Genomic DNA, 27,897 nt, shown 5'->3' with positions numbered 1-27,897 from the left:
AGCGAATGGGCTGGGGGTGGGGGCGCCGCCCAGCGGGGGCGGGCCTGCAGAGGCCCGGGGTGGGAGAGCGCCGAGACCTCCGCGCCCGTCCCGCCCCCGCACGCACGCACGGGGATGGTGAGCGGGGGCGGGGCGGCGTCGGCCGGCCGCCGGGCTGCCGGCCCTGGCCGGCCGGAGTCCGGTGGCGGGTCGTCCGGCTCAGGTACAGCGCGCGGCCCCTGGAGAGGTGCGGCCGGCTGGCCCGCCCGGCAGGCAGGTCACAGCGAAAGGGAGGCGCGGCGCGGCGCGGGGCTCTTAGGGCGCTTGGAGGCAGCCACCTCCGTCTACGGCCATACCACCCTGAACGCGCCCGATCTCGTCTGATCTCGGAAGCTAAGCAGGGTCGGGCCTGGTTAGTACTTGGATGGGAGACCGCCTGGGAATACCGGGTGCTGTAGGCTTTTTGCCTCCCCTCTCCTTTAGCCCCCGCCCCCTCTCCCGCCCCACACCTCCCCCAGCCCCACCCCTGGCGTGGCCTGCACCGCAAGCCCCCGCCCCAACCCTGGCCCCTCGCACCCCACCGCGCTCACAGCCGTCGGTCGCCTGCCTTCCAGCCGGCGGCCCTCGCAGGCAGCAGCGGGCGTCCCATCTCTTGGATCCCCCCGGCCCCAGCCCCTCCGCGGGTGGGTGACCCGGGCCTGGGGGGCGGGGTCCGACGCCCGCCACAGACCTGGGCTGCCTCCGTGCGGCCCGAGAGCCCCTCCGCTTTCGGCTTCCAAAAAACCAGATGACCTTCCAGTCTCCGTCTGGGGCTCCCTAGGCAAGCCTCAGGTAATCCTGGGGGCGTGGGGGTGGGGCGGCTGCCCCACGCCCCAGCCCCACCCGCAACCCTAGTGCCATCCTCGCACGCGACTGCGCGTGCTCTCCCGCGGGCTCACACACACACACACACACACACACACACACACACACACCCCACACACACACACCCACACACCCACCCCGCCGCCGAGACAGGTCAGGAGCCAGAAACCACAGGTAAGGGAGATGGAGAAAGAGGGAGAGAGAAACAGCAAGAGAACCACACAGGCTTCCCAACCCACGGCCTCCACACCCTCGGCCCTCCATTCTGGGTATCCCCCTGGACCCCAGTCGGCCCGCCCACACCCTTGCCCCCTGACACACTCGCACACACACTCTCACACACTCACCCTCTGGCCTTTGGGCGGGGGCTGGGTCTTGCCTTAGGAAGCCAAGCCGAAGGGGACCTTTGAGACCTCGGCTGCCAAGACGTCTTGGGGACGCCACGTTGGGGGGGGGGGGGGCTCTGCCAGCCCCAGGGCACCGCGTGCAGCTGGGGCCCGGGGCCCAAGGCTGACGCCCCCTCCCTTGGGGAAGCTGCTTCTTCAGCCTGGCCTCTCTCTGAGGTGGGTCAGGGACTGTGCCACTGTGTCTGTCTCGGATCGGATGCCATCCTCGCTCCTGTGCCTGCCTCCCGTCTTCTGTCCGTCAGTCGCTGTGTCTCCCTCTGTGTGTGTGTGCGTGTGTGTGGTGTTGGATCAGAGTGCGGGAAACTGCGTTGCCTAGAACAGAGTTTAGTTATAAATTAAGGAGATGTAGAGCCAGAATGCGCTTCCCAGGTGGTGCTAGCAGTAAAGAACCTGTCTGCCCATGCAGGGAATGAAGGAGATGTGGGTTTGATACCTGGGTTGGGAAGATCCCCTGGAGGACCACATGACAACCTACTTCAGCATGCTTGCCTGGAGGCTCCTACAGTAAGAGGAGCCTGGCGGGCTACAGCCCATGGGGTCACAACAGTCAGGCAGGCAGGACTGAAGCAACGTGGCACACAAGCATGCACACAGAGGCAGAGTATGAAGGATCTTGATTCTGGGCAGAAAGTTAATATCTCATTGTGGGTTCTTAGGCAGACAAGCAGCAGCAAGGCAGTCACAGCCTTCTGAGAGAAGAACAGGTAAGACAGAGGGTTAAATTTAGAGGCGGTTTGTAAGTGGGCAGTGACAGCAATGCTTAAAACCATGTAACGTCCACTTGTTAACTCCTTGACTCCAGAATCCACAAAACCGGGTCCTCCTTTGCACGTATTATAGGAAGCACTTGAAGACAAGAAGGACTTGGTGCTTACCAAGCTAGTGGAGGACGGAATTGCTTTTGCCTTTGCAAGAGCATTAGTGCCTGTGCAGACATAGGTTCCTTCACTTTCAAGGGAAAGGTTCTGCAACAAAAGGGATCCATTGAAAAGCAAGGAAATAGTGTCACTCAGAGATTCTCCTATCATCAACCAAGTAACATTAGGATGAGGCACACCATCGGAATAAAACCAGATATGACCCGAACGCCCTCAAGCCGTAGCCTATCTTCCAGCCAACAGGGCCTTTGGCCAGCCGGCCAGCCAGTCAGCGGGCATGGCGGGTAGCAGCGTGCCAACTTTTGGATCGCCACGGCCATAGCCCCTCTGCGGGAGGATGACCGGGGCCCCGACTCCCAACGCAGACCTGGGTTGCCTCCAAGAGGCCGGAGGGCCACTCCGCATTCGGATTGCAAGAAACAAGATGACCGTCCGGTATCCTTGGACCCCACATGATATGCAACCCCCCAGCTCCACACCCTTCCCCCTCCATTCTGGGTATCCCGCCCCGGCCTCCCCCCCCTCCCCGCCCCCCCACCGCCCCCACCCCCGACCCCAGTCGGCCCGCCCACACCCTTGCCCCCTGACACTCTCACACACACACTCTCACACACTCACGCTCTGGCCTTTGGGCGGGGGCTGGGTCTTGCCTTATTAGGAAGCCAAGCCGAAGGGGACCTTTGAGACCTCGGCTGCCAAGACGTCTTGGGGATCCCACGGGGCTCTGCCAGCCCCAGGGCACCGCGTGCAGCTGGGGCCCGGGGCCCAAGGCTGATGCCCCCTCCCTTGGGGAAGCTGCTTCTTCCGCCTGGCCTCTCTCTCAGGTGGGTCAGGGACTGTGCCATTGTGTCTGTCTCGGATCGGATGCCATCCTCTCTCCCGTGTCTGCCTCCCGTTTGCTGTCCGTCAGTCGCTGTGTCTCCCTCTGTGTGTGTGTGTGTGTGTGTGTGTGTGTGTGTGTGTGTGTGTCTGCGTGCGCGCGCGCTCCCGTCTGTCTGTCCGGCTGCATCTCCCTCTCCCTGTCTTCGAGTCTGTCTCTGAACCTCAGTCTCTCTCTGCCTCTGTGTCTCCTGACACCCGGCCTCCAGTCCCTTCCTCTGGCCCCGGCCTCTCACAGGTTGCTGGGGCCCTGGCTCTGGCTGACGAGCTTGCGCCAGCCGGCTTGTCTCACTTGGCGTGGGTGCGTGAGGCGAGTGTCTTGTGTGTCTGTCCGTGTGCCTGCCTGTCGGCCGTCTGCTCTCTCAGGACGGTCCTGTGCTTGGCGGGCGGCGTGGGGGCAAGTGGGGCCTGGATAGGGCGAAGGGGCGGGGCTGACGCGCTCCTGTCGGCCGCGCTGCTGGCTCCCCGTGGGTTTGGGCACCGGGCAGGTGCCGGGCAGGATGGGCGCTCAGGGCTCCAGCTGGGCTGCGCAGGAGGCCCAGAGGAGGCTCAGAGGCCCGCGGGCGGCGGGCAGCGGCGGGCCCGGAAGCCAGAGACCTCCGGGGCCACCTGGCCCTGTGCAGCGAACGGGCTGGGGGTGGGGGCGCCGCCCAGCGGGGGCGGGCCTGCAGAGGCCCGGGGTGGGAGAGCGCCGAGACCTCCGCGCCCGTCCCGCCCCCGCACGCACGCACGGGGATGGTGAGCGGGGGCGGGGCGGCGTCGGCCGGCCGCCGGGCTGCCGGCCCTGGCCGGCCAGAGTCCGGTGGCGGGTCGTCCGGCTCAGGTACAGCGCGCGGCCCCTGGAGAGGTGCGGCCGGCTGGCCCGCCCGGCAGGCAGGTCACAGCGAAAGGGAGGCGCGGCGCGGCGCGGGGCTCTTAGGGCGCTTGGAGGCAGCCGCCTCCGTCTACGGCCATACCACCCTGAACGCGCCCGATCTCGTCTGATCTCGGAAGCTAAGCAGGGTCGGGCCTGGTTAGTACTTGGATGGGAGACCGCCTGGGAATACCGGGTGCTGTAGGCTTTTTGCCTCCCCTCTCCTTTAGCCCCCGCCCCCTCTCCCGCCCCACACCTCCCCCAGCCCCACCCCTGGCGTGGCCTGCACCGCAAGCCCCCGCCCCAACCCTGGCCCCTCGCACCCCACCGCGCTCACAGCCGTCGGTCGCCTGCCTTCCAGCCGGCGGCCCTCGCAGGCAGCAGCGGGCGTCCCATCTCTTGGATCCCCCCGGCCCCAGCCCCTCCGCGGGTGGGTGACCCGGGCCTGGGGGGCGGGGTCCGACGCCCGCCACAGACCTGGGCTGCCTCCGTGCGGCCCGAGAGCCCCTCCGCTTTCGGCTTCCAAAAAACCAGATGACCTTCCAGTCTCCGTCTGGGGCTCCCTAGGCAAGCCTCAGGTAATCCTGGGGGGGGGGGGGGGGGCGGCTGCCCCACGCCCCAGCCCCACCCGCAACCCTAGTGCCATCCTCGCACGCGACTGCGCGTGCTCTCCCGCGGGCTCACACACACACACACACACACACACACACACACACACACACACACACCCACACACACACCCACACACCCACCCTGCCGCCGAGACAGGTCAGGAGCCAGAAACCACAGGTAAGGGAGATGGAGAAAGAGGGAGAGAGAAACAGCAAGAGAACCACACAGGCTTCCCAACCCACGGCCTCCACACCCTCGGCCCTCCATTCTGGGTATCCCCCTGGACCCCAGTCGGCCCGCCCACACCCTTGCCCCCTGACACACTCGCACACACACTCTCACACACTCACCCTCTGGCCTTTGGGCGGGGGCTGGGTCTTGCCTTAGGAAGCCAAGCCGAAGGGGACCTTTGAGACCTCGGCTGCCAAGACGTCTTGGGGACGCCACGGTGGGGGGGGGGGGCTCTGCCAGCCCCAGGGCACCGCGTGCAGCTGGGGCCCGGGGCCCAAGGCTGACGCCCCCTCCCTTGGGGAAGCTGCTTCTTCAGCCTGGCCTCTCTCTGAGGTGGGTCAGGGACTGTGCCACTGTGTCTGTCTCGGATCGGATGCCATCCTCGCTCCTGTGCCTGCCTCCCGTCTTCTGTCCGTCAGTCGCTGTGTCTCCCTCTGTGTGTGTGTGCGTGTGTGTGGTGTTGGATCAGAGTGCGGGAAACTGCGTTGCCTAGAACAGAGTTTAGTTATAAATTAAGGAGATGTAGAGCCAGAATGCGCTTCCCAGGTGGTGCTAGCAGTAAAGAACCTGTCTGCCCATGCAGGGAATGAAGGAGATGTGGGTTTGATACCTGGGTTGGGAAGATCCCCTGGAGGACCACATGACAACCTACTTCAGCATGCTTGCCTGGAGGCTCCTACAGTAAGAGGAGCCTGGCGGGCTACAGCCCATGGGGTCACAACAGTCAGGCAGGCAGGACTGAAGCAACGTGGCACACAAGCATGCACACAGAGGCAGAGTATGAAGGATCTTGATTCTGGGCAGAAAGTTAATATCTCATTGTGGGTTCTTAGGCAGACAAGCAGCAGCAAGGCAGTCACAGCCTTCTGAGAGAAGAACAGGTAAGACAGAGGGTTAAATTTAGAGGCGGTTTGTAAGTGGGCAGTGACAGCAATGCTTAAAACCATGTAACGTCCACTTGTTAACTCCTTGACTCCAGAATCCACAAAACCGGGTCCTCCTTTGCACGTATTATAGGAAGCACTTGAAGACAAGAAGGACTTGGTGCTTACCAAGCTAGTGGAGGACGGAATTGCTTTTGCCTTTGCAAGAGGAAAGGTTCTGCAACAAAAGGGATCCATTGAAAAGCAAGGAAATAGTGTCACTCAGAGATTCTCCTATCATCAACCAAGTAACATTAGGATGAGGCACACCATCGGAATAAAACCAGGTATGACCCGAACGCCCTCAAGCCGTAGCCTATCTTCCAGCCAACAGGGCCTTTGGCCAGCCGGCCAGCCAGTCAGCGGGCATGGCGGGTAGCAGCGTGCCAACTTTTGGATCGCCACGGCCATAGCCCCTCTGCGGGAGGATGACCGGGGCCCCGACTCCCAACGCAGACCTGGGTTGCCTCCAAGAGGCCGGAGGGCCACTCCGCATTCGGATTGCAAGAAACAAGATGACCGTCCGGTATGCTTGGACCCCACATGATATGCAACCCCCCAGCTCCACACCCTTCCCCCTCCATTCTGGGTATCCCGCCCCGGCCTCCCCCCCCCTCCCCGCCCCCCCACCCCCCCACCCCCGACCCCAGTCGGCCCGCCCACACCCTTGCCCCCTGACACTCACACACACACACTCTCACACACTCACGCTCTGGCCTTTGGGCGGGGGCTGGGTCTTGCCTTATTAGGAAGCCAAGCCGAAGGGGACCTTTGAGACCTCGGCTGCCAAGACGTCTTGGGGATCCCACGGGGCTCTGCCAGCCCCAGGGCACCGCGTGCAGCTGGGGCCCGGGGCCCAAGGCTGATGCCCCCTCCCTTGGGGAAGCTGCTTCTTCCGCCTGGCCTCTCTCTGAGGTGGGTCAGGGACTGTGCCATTGTGTCTGTCTCGGATCGGATGCCATCCTCTCTCCCGTGTCTGCCTCCCGTTTTCTGTCCGTCAGTCGCTGTGTCTCCCTGTGTGTGTGTGTGTGTGTGTGTGTGTGTGTGTGTGTGTGTCTGCGTGCGCGCGCGCTCCCGTCTGTCTGTCCGGCTGCATCTCCCTCTCCCTGTCTTCGAGTCTGTCTCTGAACCTCAGTCTCTCTCTGCCTCTGTGTCTCCTGACACCCGGCCTCCAGTCCCTTCCTCTGGCCCCGGCCTCTCACAGGTTGCTGGGGCCCTGGCTCTGGCTGACGAGCTTGCGCCAGCCGGCTTGTCTCACTTGGCGTGGGTGCGTGAGGCGAGTGTCTTGTGTGTCTGTCCGTGTGCCTGCCTGTCGGCCGTCTGCTCTCTCAGGACGGTCCTGTGCTTGGCGGGCGGCGTGGGGGCAAGTGGGGCCTGGATAGGGCGAAGGGGCGGGGCTGACGCGCTCCTGTCGGCCGCGCTGCTGGCTCCCCGTGGGTTTGGGCACCGGGCAGGTGCCGGGCAGGATGGGCGCTCAGGGCTCCAGCTGGGCTGCGCAGGAGGCCCAGAGGAGGCTCAGAGGCCCGCGGGCGGCGGGCAGCGGCGGGCCCGGAAGCCAGAGACCTCCGGGGCCACCTGGCCCTGTGCAGCGAACGGGCTGGGGGTGGGGGCGCCGCCCAGCGGGGGCGGGCCTGCAGAGGCCCGGGGTGGGAGAGCGCCGAGACCTCCGCGCCCGTCCCGCCCCCGCACGCACGCACGCACGGGGATGGTGAGCGGGGGCGGGGCGGCGTCGGCCGGCCGCCGGGCTGCCGGCCCTGGCCGGCCGGAGTCCGGTGGCGGGTCGTCCGGCTCAGGTACAGCGCGCGGCCCCTGGAGAGGTGCGGCCGGCTGGCCCGCCCGGCAGGCAGGTCACAGCGAAAGGGAGGCGCGGCGCGGCGCGGGGCTCTTAGGGCGCTTGGAGGCAGCCGCCTCCGTCTACGGCCATACCACCCTGAACGCGCCCGATCTCGTCTGATCTCGGAAGCTAAGCAGGGTCGGGCCTGGTTAGTACTTGGATGGGAGACCGCCTGGGAATACCGGGTGCTGTAGGCTTTTTGCCTCCCCTCTCCTTTAGCCCCCGCCCCCTCTCCCGCCCCACACCTCCCCCAGCCCCACCCCTGGCGTGGCCTGCACCGCAAGCCCCCGCCCCAACCCTGGCCCCTCGCACCCCACCGCGCTCACAGCCGTCGGTCGCCTGCCTTCCAGCCGGCGGCCCTCGCAGGCAGCAGCGGGCGTCCCATCTCTTGGATCCCCCGGCCCCAGCCCCTCCGCGGGTGGGTGACCCGGGCCTGGGGGGCGGGGTCCGACGCCCGCCACAGACCTGGGCTGCCTCCGTGCGGCCCGAGAGCCCCTCCGCTTTCGGCTTCCAAAAAACCAGATGACCTTCCAGTCTCCGTCTGGGGCTCCCTAGGCAAGCCTCAGGTAATCCTGGGGGGGGGGGGGGGGGGCGGCTGCCCCACGCCCCAGCCCCACCCGCAACCCTAGTGCCATCCTCGCACGCGACTGCGCGTGCTCTCCCGCGGGCTCACACACACACACACACACACACACACACACACACACACACACACCCCACACACACACCCACACACCCACCCTGCCGCCGAGACAGGTCAGGAGCCAGAAACCACAGGTAAGGGAGATGGAGAAAGAGGGAGAGAGAAACAGCAAGAGAACCACACAGGCTTCCCAACCCACGGCCTCCACACCCTCGGCCCTCCATTCTGGGTATCCCCCTGGACCCCAGTCGGCCCGCCCACACCCTTGCCCCCTGACACACTCGCACACACACTCTCACACACTCACCCTCTGGCCTTTGGGCGGGGGCTGGGTCTTGCCTTAGGAAGCCAAGCCGAAGGGGACCTTTGAGACCTCGGCTGCCAAGACGTCTTGGGGACGCCACGGTGGGGGGGGGGGGCTCTGCCAGCCCCAGGGCACCGCGTGCAGCTGGGGCCCGGGGCCCAAGGCTGACGCCCCCTCCCTTGGGGAAGCTGCTTCTTCAGCCTGGCCTCTCTCTGAGGTGGGTCAGGGACTGTGCCACTGTGTCTGTCTCGGATCGGATGCCATCCTCGCTCCTGTGCCTGCCTCCCGTCTTCTGTCCGTCAGTCGCTGTGTCTCCCTCTGTGTGTGTGTGCGTGTGTGTGGTGTTGGATCAGAGTGCGGGAAACTGCGTTGCCTAGAACAGAGTTTAGTTATAAATTAAGGAGATGTAGAGCCAGAATGCGCTTCCCAGGTGGTGCTAGCAGTAAAGAACCTGTCTGCCCATGCAGGGAATGAAGGAGATGTGGGTTTGATACCTGGGTTGGGAAGATCCCCTGGAGGACCACATGACAACCTACTTCAGCATGCTTGCCTGGAGGCTCCTACAGTAAGAGGAGCCTGGCGGGCTACAGCCCATGGGGTCACAACAGTCAGGCAGGCAGGACTGAAGCAACGTGGCACACAAGCATGCACACAGAGGCAGAGTATGAAGGATCTTGATTCTGGGCAGAAAGTTAATATCTCATTGTGGGTTCTTAGGCAGACAAGCAGCAGCAAGGCAGTCACAGCCTTCTGAGAGAAGAACAGGTAAGACAGAGGGTTAAATTTAGAGGCGGTTTGTAAGTGGGCAGTGACAGCAATGCTTAAAACCATGTAACGTCCACTTGTTAACTCCTTGACTCCAGAATCCACAAAACCGGGTCCTCCTTTGCACGTATTATAGGAAGCACTTGAAGACAAGAAGGACTTGGTGCTTACCAAGCTAGTGGAGGACGGAATTGCTTTTGCCTTTGCAAGAGCATAAGCTAGTGGAGGACGGAATTGCTTTTGCCTTTGCAAGAGCATTAGTGCCTGTGCAGACATAGGTTCCTTCACTTTCAAGGGAAAGGTTCTGCAACAAAAGGGATCCATTGAAAAGCAAGGAAATAGTGTCACTCAGAGATTCTCCTATCATCAACCAAGTAACATTAGGATGAGGCACACCATCGGAATAAAACCAGGTATGACCCGAACGCCCTCAAGCCGTAGCCTATCTTCCAGCCAACAGGGCCTTTGGCCAGCCGGCCAGCCAGTCAGCGGGCATGGCGGGTAGCAGCGTGCCAACTTTTGGATCGCCACGGCCATAGCCCCTCTGCGGGAGGATGACCGGGGCCCCGACTCCCAACGCAGACCTGGGTTGCCTCCAAGAGGCCGGAGGGCCACTCCGCATTCGGATTGCAAGAAACAAGATGACCGTCCGGTATGCTTGGACCCCACATGATATGCAACCCCCCAGCTCCACACCCTTCCCCCTCCATTCTGGGTATCCCGCCCCGGCCCCCCCCCCCCCTCCCCGCCCCCCCACCCCCCCACCCCCGACCCCAGTCGGCCCGCCCACACCCTTGCCCCCTGACACTCACACACACACACTCTCACACACTCACGCTCTGGCCTTTGGGCGGGGGCTGGGTCTTGCCTTATTAGGAAGCCAAGCCGAAGGGGACCTTTGAGACCTCGGCTGCCAAGACGTCTTGGGGATCCCACGGGGCTCTGCCAGCCCCAGGGCACCGCGTGCAGCTGGGGCCCGGGGCCCAAGGCTGATGCCCCCTCCCTTGGGGAAGCTGCTTCTTCCGCCTGGCCTCTCTCTGAGGTGGGTCAGGGACTGTGCCATTGTGTCTGTCTCGGATCGGATGCCATCCTCTCTCCCGTGTCTGCCTCCCGTTTTCTGTCCGTCAGTCGCTGTGTCTCCCTGTGTGTGTGTGTGTGTGTGTGTGTGTGTGTGTGTGTGTCTGCGTGCGCGCGCGCTCCCGTCTGTCTGTCCGGCTGCATCTCCCTCTCCCTGTCTTCGAGTCTGTCTCTGAACCTCAGTCTCTCTCTGCCTCTGTGTCTCCTGACACCCGGCCTCCAGTCCCTTCCTCTGGCCCCGGCCTCTCACAGGTTGCTGGGGCCCTGGCTCTGGCTGACGAGCTTGCGCCAGCCGGCTTGTCTCACTTGGCGTGGGTGCGTGAGGCGAGTGTCTTGTGTGTCTGTCCGTGTGCCTGCCTGTCGGCCGTCTGCTCTCTCAGGACGGTCCTGTGCTTGGCGGGCGGCGTGGGGGCAAGTGGGGCCTGGATAGGGCGAAGGGGCGGGGCTGACGCGCTCCTGTCGGCCGCGCTGCTGGCTCCCCGTGGGTTTGGGCACCGGGCAGGTGCCGGGCAGGATGGGCGCTCAGGGCTCCAGCTGGGCTGCGCAGGAGGCCCAGAGGAGGCTCAGAGGCCCGCGGGCGGCGGGCAGCGGCGGGCCCGGAAGCCAGAGACCTCCGGGGCCACCTGGCCCTGTGCAGCGAACGGGCTGGGGGTGGGGGCGCCGCCCAGCGGGGGCGGGCCTGCAGAGGCCCGGGGTGGGAGAGCGCCGAGACCTCCGCGCCCGTCCCGCCCCCGCACGCACGCACGCACGGGGATGGTGAGCGGGGGCGGGGCGGCGTCGGCCGGCCGCCGGGCTGCCGGCCCTGGCCGGCCGGAGTCCGGTGGCGGGTCGTCCGGCTCAGGTACAGCGCGCGGCCCCTGGAGAGGTGCGGCCGGCTGGCCCGCCCGGCAGGCAGGTCACAGCGAAAGGGAGGCGCGGCGCGGCGCGGGGCTCTTAGGGCGCTTGGAGGCAGCCGCCTCCGTCTACGGCCATACCACCCTGAACGCGCCCGATCTCGTCTGATCTCGGAAGCTAAGCAGGGTCGGGCCTGGTTAGTACTTGGATGGGAGACCGCCTGGGAATACCGGGTGCTGTAGGCTTTTTGCCTCCCCTCTCCTTTAGCCCCCGCCCCCTCTCCCGCCCCACACCTCCCCCAGCCCCACCCCTGGCGTGGCCTGCACCGCAAGCCCCCGCCCCAACCCTGGCCCCTCGCACCCCACCGCGCTCACAGCCGTCGGTCGCCTGCCTTCCAGCCGGCGGCCCTCGCAGGCAGCAGCGGGCGTCCCATCTCTTGGATCCCCCGGCCCCAGCCCCTCCGCGGGTGGGTGACCCGGGCCTGGGGGGCGGGGTCCGACGCCCGCCACAGACCTGGGCTGCCTCCGTGCGGCCCGAGAGCCCCTCCGCTTTCGGCTTCCAAAAAACCAGATGACCTTCCAGTCTCCGTCTGGGGCTCCCTAGGCAAGCCTCAGGTAATCCTGGGGGGGTGGGGGGGGGCGGCTGCCCCACGCCCCAGCCCCACCCGCAACCCTAGTGCCATCCTCGCACGCGACTGCGCGTGCTCTCCCGCGGGCTCACACACACACACACACACACACACACACACACACACACACACACACCCCACACACACACCCACACACCCACCCTGCCGCCGAGACAGGTCAGGAGCCAGAAACCACAGGTAAGGGAGATGGAGAAAGAGGGAGAGAGAAACAGCAAGAGAACCACACAGGCTTCCCAACCCACGGCCTCCACACCCTCGGCCCTCCATTCTGGGTATCCCCCTGGACCCCAGTCGGCCCGCCCACACCCTTGCCCCCTGACACACTCGCACACACACTCTCACACACTCACCCTCTGGCCTTTGGGCGGGGGCTGGGTCTTGCCTTAGGAAGCCAAGCCGAAGGGGACCTTTGAGACCTCGGCTGCCAAGACGTCTTGGGGACGCCACGGTGGGGGGGGGGGGCTCTGCCAGCCCCAGGGCACCGCGTGCAGCTGGGGCCCGGGGCCCAAGGCTGACGCCCCCTCCCTTGGGGAAGCTGCTTCTTCAGCCTGGCCTCTCTCTGAGGTGGGTCAGGGACTGTGCCACTGTGTCTGTCTCGGATCGGATGCCATCCTCGCTCCTGTGCCTGCCTCCCGTCTTCTGTCCGTCAGTCGCTGTGTCTCCCTCTGTGTGTGTGTGCGTGTGTGTGGTGTTGGATCAGAGTGCGGGAAACTGCGTTGCCTAGAACAGAGTTTAGTTATAAATTAAGGAGATGTAGAGCCAGAATGCGCTTCCCAGGTGGTGCTAGCAGTAAAGAACCTGTCTGCCCATGCAGGGAATGAAGGAGATGTGGGTTTGATACCTGGGTTGGGAAGATCCCCTGGAGGACCACATGACAACCTACTTCAGCATGCTTGCCTGGAGGCTCCTACAGTAAGAGGAGCCTGGCGGGCTACAGCCCATGGGGTCACAACAGTCAGGCAGGCAGGACTGAAGCAACGTGGCACACAAGCATGCACACAGAGGCAGAGTATGAAGGATCTTGATTCTGGGCAGAAAGTTAATATCTCATTGTGGGTTCTTAGGCAGACAAGCAGCAGCAAGGCAGTCACAGCCTTCTGAGAGAAGAACAGGTAAGACAGAGGGTTAAATTTAGAGGCGGTTTGTAAGTGGGCAGTGACAGCAATGCTTAAAACCATGTAACGTCCACTTGTTAACTCCTTGACTCCAGAATCCACAAAACCGGGTCCTCCTTTGCACGTATTATAGGAAGCACTTGAAGACAAGAAGGACTTGGTGCTTACCAAGCTAGTGGAGGACGGAATTGCTTTTGCCTTTGCAAGAGCATTAGTGCCTGTGCAGACATAGGTTCCTTCACTTTCAAGGGAAAGGTTCTGCAACAAAAGGGATCCATTGAAAAGCAAGGAAATAGTGTCACTCAGAGATTCTCCTATCATCAACCAAGTAACATTAGGATGAGGCACACCATCGGAATAAAACCAGGTATGACCCGAACGCCCTCAAGCCGTAGCCTATCTTCCAGCCAACAGGGCCTTTGGCCAGCCGGCCAGCCAGTCAGCGGGCATGGCGGGTAGCAGCGTGCCAACTTTTGGATCGCCACGGCCATAGCCCCTCTGCGGGAGGATGACCGGGGCCCCGACTCCCAACGCAGACCTGGGTTGCCTCCAAGAGGCCGGAGGGCCACTCCGCATTCGGATTGCAAGAAACAAGATGACCGTCCGGTATGCTTGGACCCCACATGATATGCAACCCCCCAGCTCCACACCCTTCCCCCTCCATTCTGGGTATCCCGCCCCGGCCTCCCCCCCCCTCCCCGCCCCCCCACCCCCCCACCCCCGACCCCAGTCGGCCCGCCCACACCCTTGCCCCCTGACACTCACACACACACACTCTCACACACTCACGCTCTGGCCTTTGGGCGGGGGCTGGGTCTTGCCTTATTAGGAAGCCAAGCCGAAGGGGACCTTTGAGACCTCGGCTGCCAAGACGTCTTGGGGATCCCACGGGGCTCTGCCAGCCCCAGGGCACCGCGTGCAGCTGGGGCCCGGGGCCCAAGGCTGATGCCCCCTCCCTTGGGGAAGCTGCTTCTTCCGCCTGGCCTCTCTCTGAGGTGGGTCAGGGACTGTGCCATTGTGTCTGTCTCGGATCGGATGCCATCCTCTCTCCCGTGTCTGCCTCCCGTTTTCTGTCCGTCAGTCGCTGTGTCTCCCTGTGTGTGTGTGTGTGTGTGTGTGTGTGTGTGTGTGTGTCTGCGTGCGCGCGCGCTCCCGTCTGTCTGTCCGGCTGCATCTCCCTCTCCCTGTCTTCGAGTCTGTCTCTGAACCTCAGTCTCTCTCTGCCTCTGTGTCTCCTGACACCCGGCCTCCAGTCCCTTCCTCTGGCCCCGGCCTCTCACAGGTTGCTGGGGCCCTGGCTCTGGCTGACGAGCTTGCGCCAGCCGGCTTGTCTCACTTGGCGTGGGTGCGTGAGGCGAGTGTCTTGTGTGTCTGTCCGTGTGCCTGCCTGTCGGCCGTCTGCTCTCTCAGGACGGTCCTGTGCTTGGCGGGCGGCGTGGGGGCAAGTGGGGCCTGGATAGGGCGAAGGGGCGGGGCTGACGCGCTCCTGTCGGCCGCGCTGCTGGCTCCCCGTGGGTTTGGGCACCGGGCAGGTGCCGGGCAGGATGGGCGCTCAGGGCTCCAGCTGGGCTGCGCAGGAGGCCCAGAGGAGGCTCAGAGGCCCGCGGGCGGCGGGCAGCGGCGGGCCCGGAAGCCAGAGACCTCCGGGGCCACCTGGCCCTGTGCAGCGAACGGGCTGGGGGTGGGGGCGCCGCCCAGCGGGGGCGGGCCTGCAGAGGCCCGGGGTGGGAGAGCGCCGAGACCTCCGCGCCCGTCCCGCCCCCGCACGCACGCACGCACGGGGATGGTGAGCGGGGGCGGGGCGGCGTCGGCCGGCCGCCGGGCTGCCGGCCCTGGCCGGCCGGAGTCCGGTGGCGGGTCGTCCGGCTCAGGTACAGCGCGCGGCCCCTGGAGAGGTGCGGCCGGCTGGCCCGCCCGGCAGGCAGGTCACAGCGAAAGGGAGGCGCGGCGCGGCGCGGGGCTCTTAGGGCGCTTGGAGGCAGCCGCCTCCGTCTACGGCCATACCACCCTGAACGCGCCCGATCTCGTCTGATCTCGGAAGCTAAGCAGGGTCGGGCCTGGTTAGTACTTGGATGGGAGACCGCCTGGGAATACCGGGTGCTGTAGGCTTTTTGCCTCCCCTCTCCTTTAGCCCCCGCCCCCTCTCCCGCCCCACACCTCCCCCAGCCCCACCCCTGGCGTGGCCTGCACCGCAAGCCCCCGCCCCAACCCTGGCCCCTCGCACCCCACCGCGCTCACAGCCGTCGGTCGCCTGCCTTCCAGCCGGCGGCCCTCGCAGGCAGCAGCGGGCGTCCCATCTCTTGGATCCCCCGGCCCCAGCCCCTCCGCGGGTGGGTGACCCGGGCCTGGGGGGCGGGGTCCGACGCCCGCCACAGACCTGGGCTGCCTCCGTGCGGCCCGAGAGCCCCTCCGCTTTCGGCTTCCAAAAAACCAGATGACCTTCCAGTCTCCGTCTGGGGCTCCCTAGGCAAGCCTCAGGTAATCCTGGGGGGGGGGGGGGGGGCGGCTGCCCCACGCCCCAGCCCCACCCGCAACCCTAGTGCCATCCTCGCACGCGACTGCGCGTGCTCTCCCGCGGGCTCACACACACACACACACACACACACACACACACACACACACACCCCACACACACACCCACACACCCACCCTGCCGCCGAGACAGGTCAGGAGCCAGAAACCACAGGTAAGGGAGATGGAGAAAGAGGGAGAGAGAAACAGCAAGAGAACCACACAGGCTTCCCAACCCACGGCCTCCACACCCTCGGCCCTCCATTCTGGGTATCCCCCTGGACCCCAGTCGGCCCGCCCACACCCTTGCCCCCTGACACACTCGCACACACACTCTCACACACTCACCCTCTGGCCTTTGGGCGGGGGCTGGGTCTTGCCTTAGGAAGCCAAGCCGAAGGGGACCTTTGAGACCTCGGCTGCCAAGACGTCTTGGGGACGCCACGGTGGGGGGGGGGGGCTCTGCCAGCCCCAGGGCACCGCGTGCAGCTGGGGCCCGGGGCCCAAGGCTGACGCCCCCTCCCTTGGGGAAGCTGCTTCTTCAGCCTGGCCTCTCTCTGAGGTGGGTCAGGGACTGTGCCACTGTGTCTGTCTCGGATCGGATGCCATCCTCGCTCCTGTGCCTGCCTCCCGTCTTCTGTCCGTCAGTCGCTGTGTCTCCCTCTGTGTGTGTGTGCGTGTGTGTGGTGTTGGATCAGAGTGCGGGAAACTGCGTTGCCTAGAACAGAGTTTAGTTATAAATTAAGGAGATGTAGAGCCAGAATGCGCTTCCCAGGTGGTGCTAGCAGTAAAGAACCTGTCTGCCCATGCAGGGAATGAAGGAGATGTGGGTTTGATACCTGGGTTGGGAAGATCCCCTGGAGGACCACATGACAACCTACTTCAGCATGCTTGCCTGGAGGCTCCTACAGTAAGAGGAGCCTGGCGGGCTACAGCCCATGGGGTCACAACAGTCAGGCAGGCAGGACTGAAGCAACGTGGCACACAAGCATGCACACAGAGGCAGAGTATGAAGGATCTTGATTCTGGGCAGAAAGTTAATATCTCATTGTGGGTTCTTAGGCAGACAAGCAGCAGCAAGGCAGTCACAGCCTTCTGAGAGAAGAACAGGTAAGACAGAGGGTTAAATTTAGAGGCGGTTTGTAAGTGGGCAGTGACAGCAATGCTTAAAACCATGTAACGTCCACTTGTTAACTCCTTGACTCCAGAATCCACAAAACCGGGTCCTCCTTTGCACGTATTATAGGAAGCACTTGAAGACAAGAAGGACTTGGTGCTTACCAAGCTAGTGGAGGACGGAATTGCTTTTGCCTTTGCAAGAGCATTAGTACCTGTGCAGACATAGGTTCCTTCACTTTCAAGGGAAAGGTTCTGCAACAAAAGGGATCCATTGAAAAGCAAGGAAATAGTGTCACTCAGAGATTCTCCTATCATCAACCAAGTAACATTAGGATGAGGCACACCATCGGAATAAAACCAGATATGACCCGAACGCCCTCAAGCCGTAGCCTATCTTCCAGCCAACAGGGCCTTTGGCCAGCCGGCCAGCCAGTCAGCGGGCATGGCGGGTAGCAGCGTGCCAACTTTTGGATCGCCACGGCCATAGCCCCTCTGCGGGAGGATGACCGGGGCCCCGACTCCCAACGCAGACCTGGGTTGCCTCCAAGAGGCCGGAGGGCCACTCCGCATTCGGATTGCAAGAAACAAGATGACCGTCCGGTATGCTTGGACCCCACATGATATGCAACCCCCCAGCTCCACACCCTTCCCCCTCCATTCTGGGTATCCCGCCCCGGCCTCCCCCCCCTCCCCGCCCCCCCACCGCCCCCACCCCCGACCCCAGTCGGCCCGCCCACACCCTTGCCCCCTGACACTCTCACACACACACTCTCACACACTCACGCTCTGGCCTTTGGGCGGGGGCTGGGTCTTGCCTTATTAGGAAGCCAAGCCGAAGGGGACCTTTGAGACCTCGGCTGCCAAGACGTCTTGGGGATCCCACGGGGCTCTGCCAGCCCCAGGGCACCGCGTGCAGCTGGGGCCCGGGGCCCAAGGCTGATGCCCCCTCCCTTGGGGAAGCTGCTTCTTCCGCCTGGCCTCTCTCTCAGGTGGGTCAGGGACTGTGCCACTGTGTCTGTCTCGGATCGGATGCCATCCTCTCTCCCGTGTCTGCCTCCCGTCTTCTGTCCGTCAGTCGCTGTGTCTCCCTCTGTGTGTGTGTGTGTGTGTGTGTGTGTGTGTGTGTGTGTGTGTGTGTCTGCGTGTGCGCGCGCTCCCGTCTGTCTGTCCGGCTGCATCTCCCTCTCCCTGTCTTCGAGTCTGTCTCTGAACCTCAGTCTCTCTCTGCCTCTGTGTCTCCTGACACCCGGCCTCCAGTCCCTTCCTCTGGCCCCGGCCTCTCACAGGTTGCTGGGGCCCTGGCTCTGGCTGACGAGCTTGCGCCAGCCGGCTTGTCTCACTTGGCGTGGGTGCGTGAGGCGAGTGTCTTGTGTGTCTGTCCGTGTGCCTGCCTGTCGGCCGTCTGCTCTCTCAGGACGGTCCTGTGCTTGGCGGGCGGCGTGGGGGCAAGTGGGGCCTGGATAGGGCGAAGGGGCGGGGCTGACGCGCTCCTGTCGGCCGCGCTGCTGGCTCCCCGTGGGTTTGGGCACCGGGCAGGTGCCGGGCAGGATGGGCGCTCAGGGCTCCAGCTGGGCTGCGCAGGAGGCCCAGAGGAGGCTCAGAGGCCCGCGGGCGGCGGGCAGCGGCGGGCCCGGAAGCCAGAGACCTCCGGGGCCACCTGGCCCTGTGCAGCGAACGGGCTGGGGGTGGGGGCGCCGCCCAGCGGGGGCGGGCCTGCAGAGGCCCGGGGTGGGAGAGCGCCGAGACCTCCGCGCCCGTCCCGCCCCCGCACGCACGCACGCACGGGGATGGTGAGCGGGGGCGGGGCGGCGTCGGCCGGCCGCCGGGCTGCCGGCCCTGGCCGGCCGGAGTCCGGTGGCGGGTCGTCCGGCTCAGGTACAGCGCGCGGCCCCTGGAGAGGTGCGGCCGGCTGGCCCGCCCGGCAGGCAGGTCACAGCGAAAGGGAGGCGCGGCGCGGCGCGGGGCTCTTAGGGCGCTTGGAGGCAGCCGCCTCCGTCTACGGCCATACCACCCTGAACGCGCCCGATCTCGTCTGATCTCGGAAGCTAAGCAGGGTCGGGCCTGGTTAGTACTTGGATGGGAGACCGCCTGGGAATACCGGGTGCTGTAGGCTTTTTGCCTCCCCTCTCCTTTAGCCCCCGCCCCCTCTCCCGCCCCACACCTCCCCCAGCCCCACCCCTGGCGTGGCCTGCACCGCAAGCCCCCGCCCCAACCCTGGCCCCTCGCACCCCACCGCGCTCACAGCCGTCGGTCGCCTGCCTTCCAGCCGGCGGCCCTCGCAGGCAGCAGCGGGCGTCCCATCTCTTGGATCCCCCCGGCCCCAGCCCCTCCGCGGGTGGGTGACCCGGGCCTGGGGGGCGGGGTCCGACGCCCGCCACAGACCTGGGCTGCCTCCGTGCGGCCCGAGAGCCCCTCCGCTTTCGGCTTCCAAAAAACCAGATGACCTTCCAGTCTCCGTCTGGGGCTCCCTAGGCAAGCCTCAGGTAATCCTGGGGGGGTGGGGGTGGGGCGGCTGCCCCACGCCCCAGCCCCACCCGCAACCCTAGTGCCATCCTCGCACGCGACTGCGCGTGCTCTCCCGCGGGCTCACACACACACACAACACACACACACACACACACACACACACACACCCCCCACACACACACCCACCCCGCCGCCGAGACAGGTCAGGAGCCAGAAACCACAGGTAAGGGAGATGGAGAAAGAGGGAGAGAGAAACAGCAAGAGAACCACACAGGCTTCCCAACCCACGGCCTCCACACCCTCGGCCCTCCATTCTGGGTATCCCCCTGGACCCCAGTCGGCCCGCCCACACCCTTGCCCCCTGACACACTCGCACACACACTCTCACACACTCACCCTCTGGCCTTTGGGCGGGGGCTGGGTCTTGCCTTAGGAAGCCAAGCCGAAGGGGACCTTTGAGACCTCGGCTGCCAAGACGTCTTGGGGACGCCACGGTGGGGGGGGGGGGCTCTGCCAGCCCCAGGGCACCGCGTGCAGCTGGGGCCCAGGGGCCCAAGGCTGACGCCCCCTCCCTTGGGGAAGCTGCTTCTTCAGCCTGGCCTCTCTCTGAGGTGGGTCAGGGACTGTGCCACTGTGTCTGTCTCGGATCGGATGCCATCCTCGCTCCTGTGCCTGCCTCCCGTCTTCTGTCCGTCAGTCGCTGTGTCTCCCTCTGTGTGTGTGTGCGTGTGTGTGGTGTTGGATCAGAGTGCGGGAAACTGCGTTGCCTAGAACAGAGTTTAGTTATAAATTAAGGAGATGTAGAGCCAGAATGCGCTTCCCAGGTGGTGCTAGCAGTAAAGAACCTGTCTGCCCATGCAGGGAATGAAGGAGATGTGGGTTTGATACCTGGGTTGGGAAGATCCCCTGGAGGACCACATGACAACCTACTTCAGCATGCTTGCCTGGAGGCTCCTACAGTAAGAGGAGCCTGGCGGGCTACAGCCCATGGGGTCACAACAGTCAGGCAGGCAGGACTGAAGCAACGTGGCACACAAGCATGCACACAGAGGCAGAGTATGAAGGATCTTGATTCTGGGCAGAAAGTTAATATCTCATTGTGGGTTCTTAGGCAGACAAGCAGCAGCAAGGCAGTCACAGCCTTCTGAGAGAAGAACAGGTAAGACAGAGGGTTAAATTTAGAGGCGGTTTGTAAGTGGGCAGTGACAGCAATGCTTAAAACCATGTAACGTCCACTTGTTAACTCCTTGACTCCAGAATCCACAAAACCGGGTCCTCCTTTGCACGTATTATAGGAAGCACTTGAAGACAAGAAGGACTTGGTGCTTACCAAGCTAGTGGAGGACGGAATTGCTTTTGCCTTTGCAAGAGCATTAGTGCCTGTGCAGACATAGGTTCCTTCACTTTCAAGGGAAAGGTTCTGCAACAAAAGGGATCCATTGAAAAGCAAGGAAATAGTGTCACTCACAGATTCTCCTATCATCAACCAAGTAACATTAGGATGAGGCACACCATCGGAATAAAACCAGATATGACCCGAACGCCCTCAAGCCGTAGCCTATCTTCCAGCCAACAGGGCCTTTGGCCAGCCGGCCAGCCAGTCAGCGGGCATGGCGGGTAGCAGCGTGCCAACTTTTGGATCGCCACGGCCATAGCCCCTCTGCGGGAGGATGACCGGGGCCCCGACTCCCAACGCAGACCTGGGTTGCCTCCAAGAGGCCGGAGGGCCACTCCGCATTCGGATTGCAAGAAACAAGATGACCGTCCGGTATGCTTGGACCCCACATGATATGCAACCCCCCAGCTCCACACCCTTCCCCCTCCATTCTGGGTATCCCGCCCCGGCCTCCCCCCCCCCCCCCGCCCCCCCCCACCGCCCCCACCCCCGACCCCAGTCGGCCCGCCCACACCCTTGCCCCCTGACACTCTCACACACACACTCTCACACACTCACGCTCTGGCCTTTGGGCGGGGGCTGGGTCTTGCCTTATTAGGAAGCCAAGCCGAAGGGGACCTTTGAGACCTCGGCTGCCAAGACGTCTTGGGGATCCCACGGGGCTCTGCCAGCCCCAGGGCACCGCGTGCAGCTGGGGCCCGGGGCCCAAGGCTGATGCCCCCTCCCTTGGGGAAGCTGCTTCTTCCGCCTGGCCTCTCTCTCAGGTGGGTCAGGGACTGTGCCATTGTGTCTGTCTCGGATCGGATGCCATCCTCTCTCCCGTGTCTGCCTCCCGTCTTCTGTCCGTCAGTCGCTGTGTCTCCCTCTGTGTGTGTGTGTGTGTGTGTGTGTGTGTGTGTGTGTGTGTGTCTGCGTGTGCGCGCGCTCCCGTCTGTCTGTCCGGCTGCATCTCCCTCTCCCTGTCTTCGAGTCTGTCTCTGAACCTCAGTCTCTCTCTGCCTCTGTGTCTCCTGACACCCGGCCTCCAGTCCCTTCCTCTGGCCCCGGCCTCTCACAGGTTGCTGGGGCCCTGGCTCTGGCTGACGAGCTTGCGCCAGCCGGCTTGTCTCACTTGGCGTGGGTGCGTGAGGCGAGTGTCTTGTGTGTCTGTCCGTGTGCCTGCCTGTCGGCCGTCTGCTCTCTCAGGACGGTCCTGTGCTTGGCGGGCGGCGTGGGGGCAAGTGGGGCCTGGATAGCGCGAAGGGGCGGGGCTGACGCGCTCCTGTCGGCCGCGCTGCTGGCTCCCCGTGGGTTTGGGCACCGGGCAGGTGCCGGGCAAGATGGGCGCTCAGGGCTCCAGCTGGGCTGCGCAGGAGGCCCAGAGGAGGCTCAGAGGCCCGCGGGCGGCGGGCAGCGGCGGGCCCGGAAGCCAGAGACCTCCGGGGCCACCTGGCCCTGTGCAGCGAACGGGCTGGGGGTGGGGGCGCCGCCCAGCGGGGGCGGGCCTGCAGAGGCCCGGGGTGGGAGAGCGCCGAGACCTCCGCGCCCGTCCCGCCCCCGCACGCACGCACGCACGGGGATGGTGAGCGGGGGCGGGGCGGCGTCGGCCGGCCGCCGGGCTGCCGGCCCTGGCCGGCCGGAGTCCGGTGGCGGGTCGTCCGGCTCAGGTACAGCGCGCGGCCCCTGGAGAGGTGCGGCCGGCTGGCCCGCCCGGCAGGCAGGTCACAGCGAAAGGGAGGCGCGGCGCGGCGCGGGGCTCTTAGGGCGCTTGGAGGCAGCCGCCTCCGTCTACGGCCATACCACCCTGAACGCGCCCGATCTCGTCTGATCTCGGAAGCTAAGCAGGGTCGGGCCTGGTTAGTACTTGGATGGGAGACCGCCTGGGAATACCGGGTGCTGTAGGCTTTTTGCCTCCCCTCTCCTTTAGCCCCCGCCCCCTCTCCCGCCCCACACCTCCCCCAGCCCCACCCCTGGCGTGGCCTGCACCGCAAGCCCCCGCCCCAACCCTGGCCCCTCGCACCCCACCGCGCTCACAGCCGTCGGTCGCCTGCCTTCCAGCCGGCGGCCCTCGCAGGCAGCAGCGGGCGTCCCATCTCTTGGATCCCCCCGGCCCCAGCCCCTCCGCGGGTGGGTGACCCGGGCCTGGGGGGCGGGGTCCGACGCCCGCCACAGACCTGGGCTGCCTCCGTGCGGCCCGAGAGCCCCTCCGCTTTCGGCTTCCAAAAAACCAGATGACCTTCCAGTCTCCGTCTGGGGCTCCCTAGGCAAGCCTCAGGTAATCCTGGGGGGGGGGGGGGGGGGGGCGGCTGCCCCACGCCCCAGCCCCACCCGCAACCCTAGTGCCATCCTCGCACGCGACTGCGCGTGCTCTCCCGCGGGCTCACACACACACACACACACACACACACACACACACACACACACACACACACACACACACACACACACACACACACACACACACACACACACACACACACACACACCCCACACACACACACACACACACCACACACACACACACACACACACACACACACACACACACACACACACACACACACACACACACACCCCCCACACACACACACACACACACACACACACACACACACACACCCCACACACACACACCCACCCCGCCGCCGAGACAGGTCAGGAGCCAGAAACCACAGGTAAGGGAGATGGAGAAAGAGGGAGAGAGAAACAGCAAGAGAACCACACAGGCTTCCCAACCCACGGCCTCCACACCCTCGGCCCTCCATTCTGGGTATCCCCCTGGACCCCAGTCGGCCCGCCCACACCCTTGCCCCCTGACACACTCGCACACACACTCTCACACACTCACCCTCTGGCCTTTGGGCGGGGGCTGGGTCTTGCCTTAGGAAGCCAAGCCGAAGGGGACCTTTGAGACCTCGGCTGCCAAGACGTCTTGGGGACGCCACGGTGGGGGGGGGGGGGGGCTCTGCCAGCCCCAGGGCACCGCGTGCAGCTGGGGCCCAGGGGCCCAAGGCTGACGCCCCCTCCCTTGGGGAAGCTGCTTCTTCAGCCTGGCCTCTCTCTGAGGTGGGTCAGGGACTGTGCCACTGTGTCTGTCTCGGATCGGATGCCATCCTCGCTCCTGTGCCTGCCTCCCGTCTTCTGTCCGTCAGTCGCTGTGTCTCCCTCTGTGTGTGTGTGCGTGTGTGTGGTGTTGGATCAGAGTGCGGGAAACTGCGTTGCCTAGAACAGAGTTTAGTTATAAATTAAGGAGATGTAGAGCCAGAATGCGCTTCCCAGGTGGTGCTAGCAGTAAAGAACCTGTCTGCCCATGCAGGGAATGAAGGAGATGTGGGTTTGATACCTGGGTTGGGAAGATCCCCTGGAGGACCACATGACAACCTACTTCAGCATGCTTGCCTGGAGGCTCCTACAGTAAGAGGAGCCTGGCGGGCTACAGCCCATGGGGTCACAACAGTCAGGCAGGCAGGACTGAAGCAACGTGGCACACAAGCATGCACACAGAGGCAGAGTATGAAGGATCTTGATTCTGGGCAGAAAGTTAATATCTCATTGTGGGTTCTTAGGCAGACAAGCAGCAGCAAGGCAGTCACAGCCTTCTGAGAGAAGAACAGGTAAGACAGAGGGTTAAATTTAGAGGCGGTTTGTAAGTGGGCAGTGACAGCAATGCTTAAAACCATGTAACGTCCACTTGTTAACTCCTTGACTCCAGAATCCACAAAACCGGGTCCTCCTTTGCACGTATTATAGGAAGCACTTGAAGACAAGAAGGACTTGGTGCTTACCAAGCTAGTGGAGGACGGAATTGCTTTTGCCTTTGCAAGAGCATTAGTGCCTGTGCAGACATAGGTTCCTTCACTTTCAAGGGAAAGGTTCTGCAACAAAAGGGATCCATTGAAAAGCAAGGAAATAGTGTCACTCAGAGATTCTCCTATCATCAACCAAGTAACATTAGGATGAGGCACACCATCGGAATAAAACCAGATATGACCCGAACGCCCTCAAGCCGTAGCCTATCTTCCAGCCAACAGGGCCTTTGGCCAGCCGGCCAGCCAGTCAGCGGGCATGGCGGGTAGCAGCGTGCCAACTTTTGGATCGCCACGGCCATAGCCCCTCTGCGGGAGGATGACCGGGGCCCCGACTCCCAACGCAGACCTGGGTTGCCTCCAAGAGGCCGGAGGGCCACTCCGCATTCGGATTGCAAGAAACAAGATGACCGTCCGGTATGCTTGGACCCCACATGATATGCAACCCCCCAGCTCCACACCCTTCCCCCTCCATTCTGGGTATCCCGCCCCGGCCTCCCCCCCCCTCCCCGCCCCCCCCACCGCCCCCACCCCCGACCCCAGTCGGCCCGCCCACACCCTTGCCCCCTGACACTCTCACACACACACTCTCACACACTCACGCTCTGGCCTTTGGGCGGGGGCTGGGTCTTGCCTTATTAGGAAGCCAAGCCGAAGGGGACCTTTGAGACCTCGGCTGCCAAGACGTCTTGGGGATCCCACGGGGCTCTGCCAGCCCCAGGGCACCGCGTGCAGCTGGGGCCCGGGGCCCAAGGCTGATGCCCCCTCCCTTGGGGAAGCTGCTTCTTCCGCCTGGCCTCTCTCTGAGGTGGGTCAGGGACTGTGCCATTGTGTCTGTCTCGGATCGGATGCCATCCTCTCTCCCGTGTCTGCCTCCCGTCTTCTGTCCGTCAGTCGCTGTGTCTCCCTCTGTGTGTGTGTGTGTGTGTGTGTGTGTGTGTGTGTGTGTGTGTGTGTGTCTGCGTGCGCGCGCGCTCCCGTCTGTCTGTCCGGCTGCATCTCCCTCTCCCTGTCTTCGAGTCTGTCTCTGAACCTCAGTCTCTCTCTGCCTCTGTGTCTCCTGACACCCGGCCTCCAGTCCCTTCCTCTGGCCCCGGCCTCTCACAGGTTGCTGGGGCCCTGGCTCTGGCTGACGAGCTTGCGCCAGCCGGCTTGTCTCACTTGGCGTGGGTGCGTGAGGCGAGTGTCTTGTGTGTCTGTCCGTGTGCCTGCCTGTCGGCCGTCTGCTCTCTCAGGACGGTCCTGTGCTTGGCGGGCGGCGTGGGGGCAAGTGGGGCCTGGATAGGGCGAAGGGGCGGGGCTGACGCGCTCCTGTCGGCCGCGCTGCTGGCTCCCCGTGGGTTTGGGCACCGGGCAGGTGCCGGGCAGGATGGGCGCTCAGGGCTCCAGCTGGGCTGCGCAGGAGGCCCAGAGGAGGCTCAGAGGCCCGCGGGCGGCGGGCAGCGGCGGGCCCGGAAGCCAGAGACCTCCGGGGCCACCTGGCCCTGTGCAGCGAACGGGCTGGGGGTGGGGGCGCCGCCCAGCGGGGGCGGGCCTGCAGAGGCCCGGGGTGGGAGAGCGCCGAGACCTCCGCGCCCGTCCCGCCCCCGCACGCACGCACGCACGGGGATGGTGAGCGGGGGCGGGGCGGCGTCGGCCGGCCGCCGGGCTGCCGGCCCTGGCCGGCCGGAGTCCGGTGGCGGGTCGTCCGGCTCAGGTACAGCGCGCGGCCCCTGGAGAGGTGCGGCCGGCTGGCCCGCCCGGCAGGCAGGTCACAGCGAAAGGGAGGCGCGGCGCGGCGCGGGGCTCTTAGGGCGCTTGGAGGCAGCCGCCTCCGTCTACGGCCATACCACCCTGAACGCGCCCGATCTCGTCTGATCTCGGAAGCTAAGCAGGGTCGGGCCTGGTTAGTACTTGGATGGGAGACCGCCTGGGAATACCGGGTGCTGTAGGCTTTTTGCCTCCCCTCTCCTTTAGCCCCCGCCCCCTCTCCCGCCCCACACCTCCCCCAGCCCCACCCCTGGCGTGGCCTGCACCGCAAGCCCCCGCCCCAACCCTGGCCCCTCGCACCCCACCGCGCTCACAGCCGTCGGTCGCCTGCCTTCCAGCCGGCGGCCCTCGCAGGCAGCAGCGGGCGTCCCATCTCTTGGATCCCCCCGGCCCCAGCCCCTCCGCGGGTGGGTGACCCGGGCCTGGGGGGCGGGGTCCGACGCCCGCCACAGACCTGGGCTGCCTCCGTGCGGCCCGAGAGCCCCTCCGCTTTCGGCTTCCAAAAAACCAGATGACCTTCCAGTCTCCGTCTGGGGCTCCCTAGGCAAGCCTCAGGTAATCCTGGGGGGGTGGGGGTGGGGCGGCTGCCCCACGCCCCAGCCCCACCCGCAACCCTAGTGCCATCCTCGCACGCGACTGCGCGTGCTCTCCCGCGGGCTCACACACACACACACACACACACACACACACACACACCCCCCACACACACACCCACCCCGCCGCCGAGACAGGTCAGGAGCCAGAAACCACAGGTAAGGGAGATGGAGAAAGAGGGAGAGAGAAACAGCAAGAGAACCACACAGGCTTCCCAACCCACGGCCTCCACACCCTCGGCCCTCCATTCTGGGTATCCCCCTGGACCCCAGTCGGCCCGCCCACACCCTTGCCCCCTGACACACTCGCACACACACTCTCACACACTCACCCTCTGGCCTTTGGGCGGGGGCTGGGTCTTGCCTTAGGAAGCCAAGCCGAAGGGGACCTTTGAGACCTCGGCTGCCAAGACGTCTTGGGGACGCCACGGTGGGGGGGGGGGGGCTCTGCCAGCCCCAGGGCACCGCGTGCAGCTGGGGCCCAGGGGCCCAAGGCTGACGCCCCCTCCCTTGGGGAAGCTGCTTCTTCAGCCTGGCCTCTCTCTGAGGTGGGTCAGGGACTGTGCCACTGTGTCTGTCTCGGATCGGATGCCATCCTCGCTCCTGTGCCTGCCTCCCGTCTTCTGTCCGTCAGTCGCTGTGTCTCCCTCTGTGTGTGTGTGCGTGTGTGTGGTGTTGGATCAGAGTGCGGGAAACTGCGTTGCCTAGAACAGAGTTTAGTTATAAATTAAGGAGATGTAGAGCCAGAATGCGCTTCCCAGGTGGTGCTAGCAGTAAAGAACCTGTCTGCCCATGCAGGGAATGAAGGAGATGTGGGTTTGATACCTGGGTTGGGAAGATCCCCTGGAGGACCACATGACAACCTACTTCAGCATGCTTGCCTGGAGGCTCCTACAGTAAGAGGAGCCTGGCGGGCTACAGCCCATGGGGTCACAACAGTCAGGCAGGCAGGACTGAAGCAACGTGGCACACAAGCATGCACACAGAGGCAGAGTATGAAGGATCTTGATTCTGGGCAGAAAGTTAATATCTCATTGTGGGTTCTTAGGCAGACAAGCAGCAGCAAGGCAGTCACAGCCTTCTGAGAGAAGAACAGGTAAGACAGAGGGTTAAATTTAGAGGCGGTTTGTAAGTGGGCAGTGACAGCAATGCTTAAAACCATGTAACGTCCACTTGTTAACTCCTTGACTCCAGAATCCACAAAACTGGGTCCTCCTTTGCACGTATTATAGGAAGCACTTGAAGACAAGAAGGACTTGGTGCTTACCAAGCTAGTGGAGGACGGAATTGCTTTTGCCTTTGCAAGAGCATTAGTGCCTGTGCAGACATAGGTTCCTTCACTTTCAAGGGAAAGGTTCTGCAACAAAAGGGATCCATTGAAAAGCAAGGAAATAGTGTCACTCAGAGATTCTCCTATCATCAACCAAGTAA

At 64.2% G+C, this 27,897-nt stretch overlaps 8 non-coding genes across 8 annotated transcripts; all 8 read left to right on the top strand.

The window, feature by feature from the left end:
* The first annotated feature begins 321 nt into the window (after positions 1–321).
* Positions 322–440, top strand: LOC122709656. Its single transcript, XR_006345639.1, has one exon. It is a non-coding gene; the product is annotated as a 5S ribosomal RNA (ribosomal RNA).
* A 3,509-nt stretch (positions 441–3,949) lies between these two features.
* Positions 3,950–4,068, top strand: LOC122709646. The gene has a single exon (XR_006345633.1). It is a non-coding gene; the product is annotated as a 5S ribosomal RNA (ribosomal RNA).
* Positions 4,069–7,538: 3,470 nt separating this feature from the next.
* LOC122709645 lies at positions 7,539–7,657 on the top strand. The gene has a single exon (XR_006345632.1). It is a non-coding gene; the product is annotated as a 5S ribosomal RNA (ribosomal RNA).
* Positions 7,658–11,209: 3,552 nt separating this feature from the next.
* LOC122709634 lies at positions 11,210–11,328 on the top strand. Its single transcript, XR_006345623.1, has one exon. It is a non-coding gene; the product is annotated as a 5S ribosomal RNA (ribosomal RNA).
* A 3,509-nt stretch (positions 11,329–14,837) lies between these two features.
* Positions 14,838–14,956, top strand: LOC122709623. Its single transcript, XR_006345612.1, has one exon. It is a non-coding gene; the product is annotated as a 5S ribosomal RNA (ribosomal RNA).
* Positions 14,957–18,471: 3,515 nt separating this feature from the next.
* On the top strand, positions 18,472–18,590 carry LOC122709612. Its single transcript, XR_006345601.1, has one exon. It is a non-coding gene; the product is annotated as a 5S ribosomal RNA (ribosomal RNA).
* A 3,514-nt stretch (positions 18,591–22,104) lies between these two features.
* On the top strand, positions 22,105–22,223 carry LOC122709601. The gene has a single exon (XR_006345590.1). It is a non-coding gene; the product is annotated as a 5S ribosomal RNA (ribosomal RNA).
* A 3,716-nt stretch (positions 22,224–25,939) lies between these two features.
* On the top strand, positions 25,940–26,058 carry LOC122709805. Its single transcript, XR_006345764.1, has one exon. It is a non-coding gene; the product is annotated as a 5S ribosomal RNA (ribosomal RNA).
* The last annotated feature ends 1,839 nt before the right edge of the window (positions 26,059–27,897 follow it).

The sequence above is a fragment of the Cervus elaphus genome, chromosome 15 (genome assembly GCF_910594005.1).
Source record: "Cervus elaphus chromosome 15, mCerEla1.1, whole genome shotgun sequence".
NCBI classification, from domain to species: domain Eukaryota; kingdom Metazoa; phylum Chordata; class Mammalia; order Artiodactyla; family Cervidae; genus Cervus; species Cervus elaphus.
The sequence above is the reverse complement of the archived record's forward strand: the minus strand, read 5'-3'. Positions and strand labels throughout refer to the sequence as shown.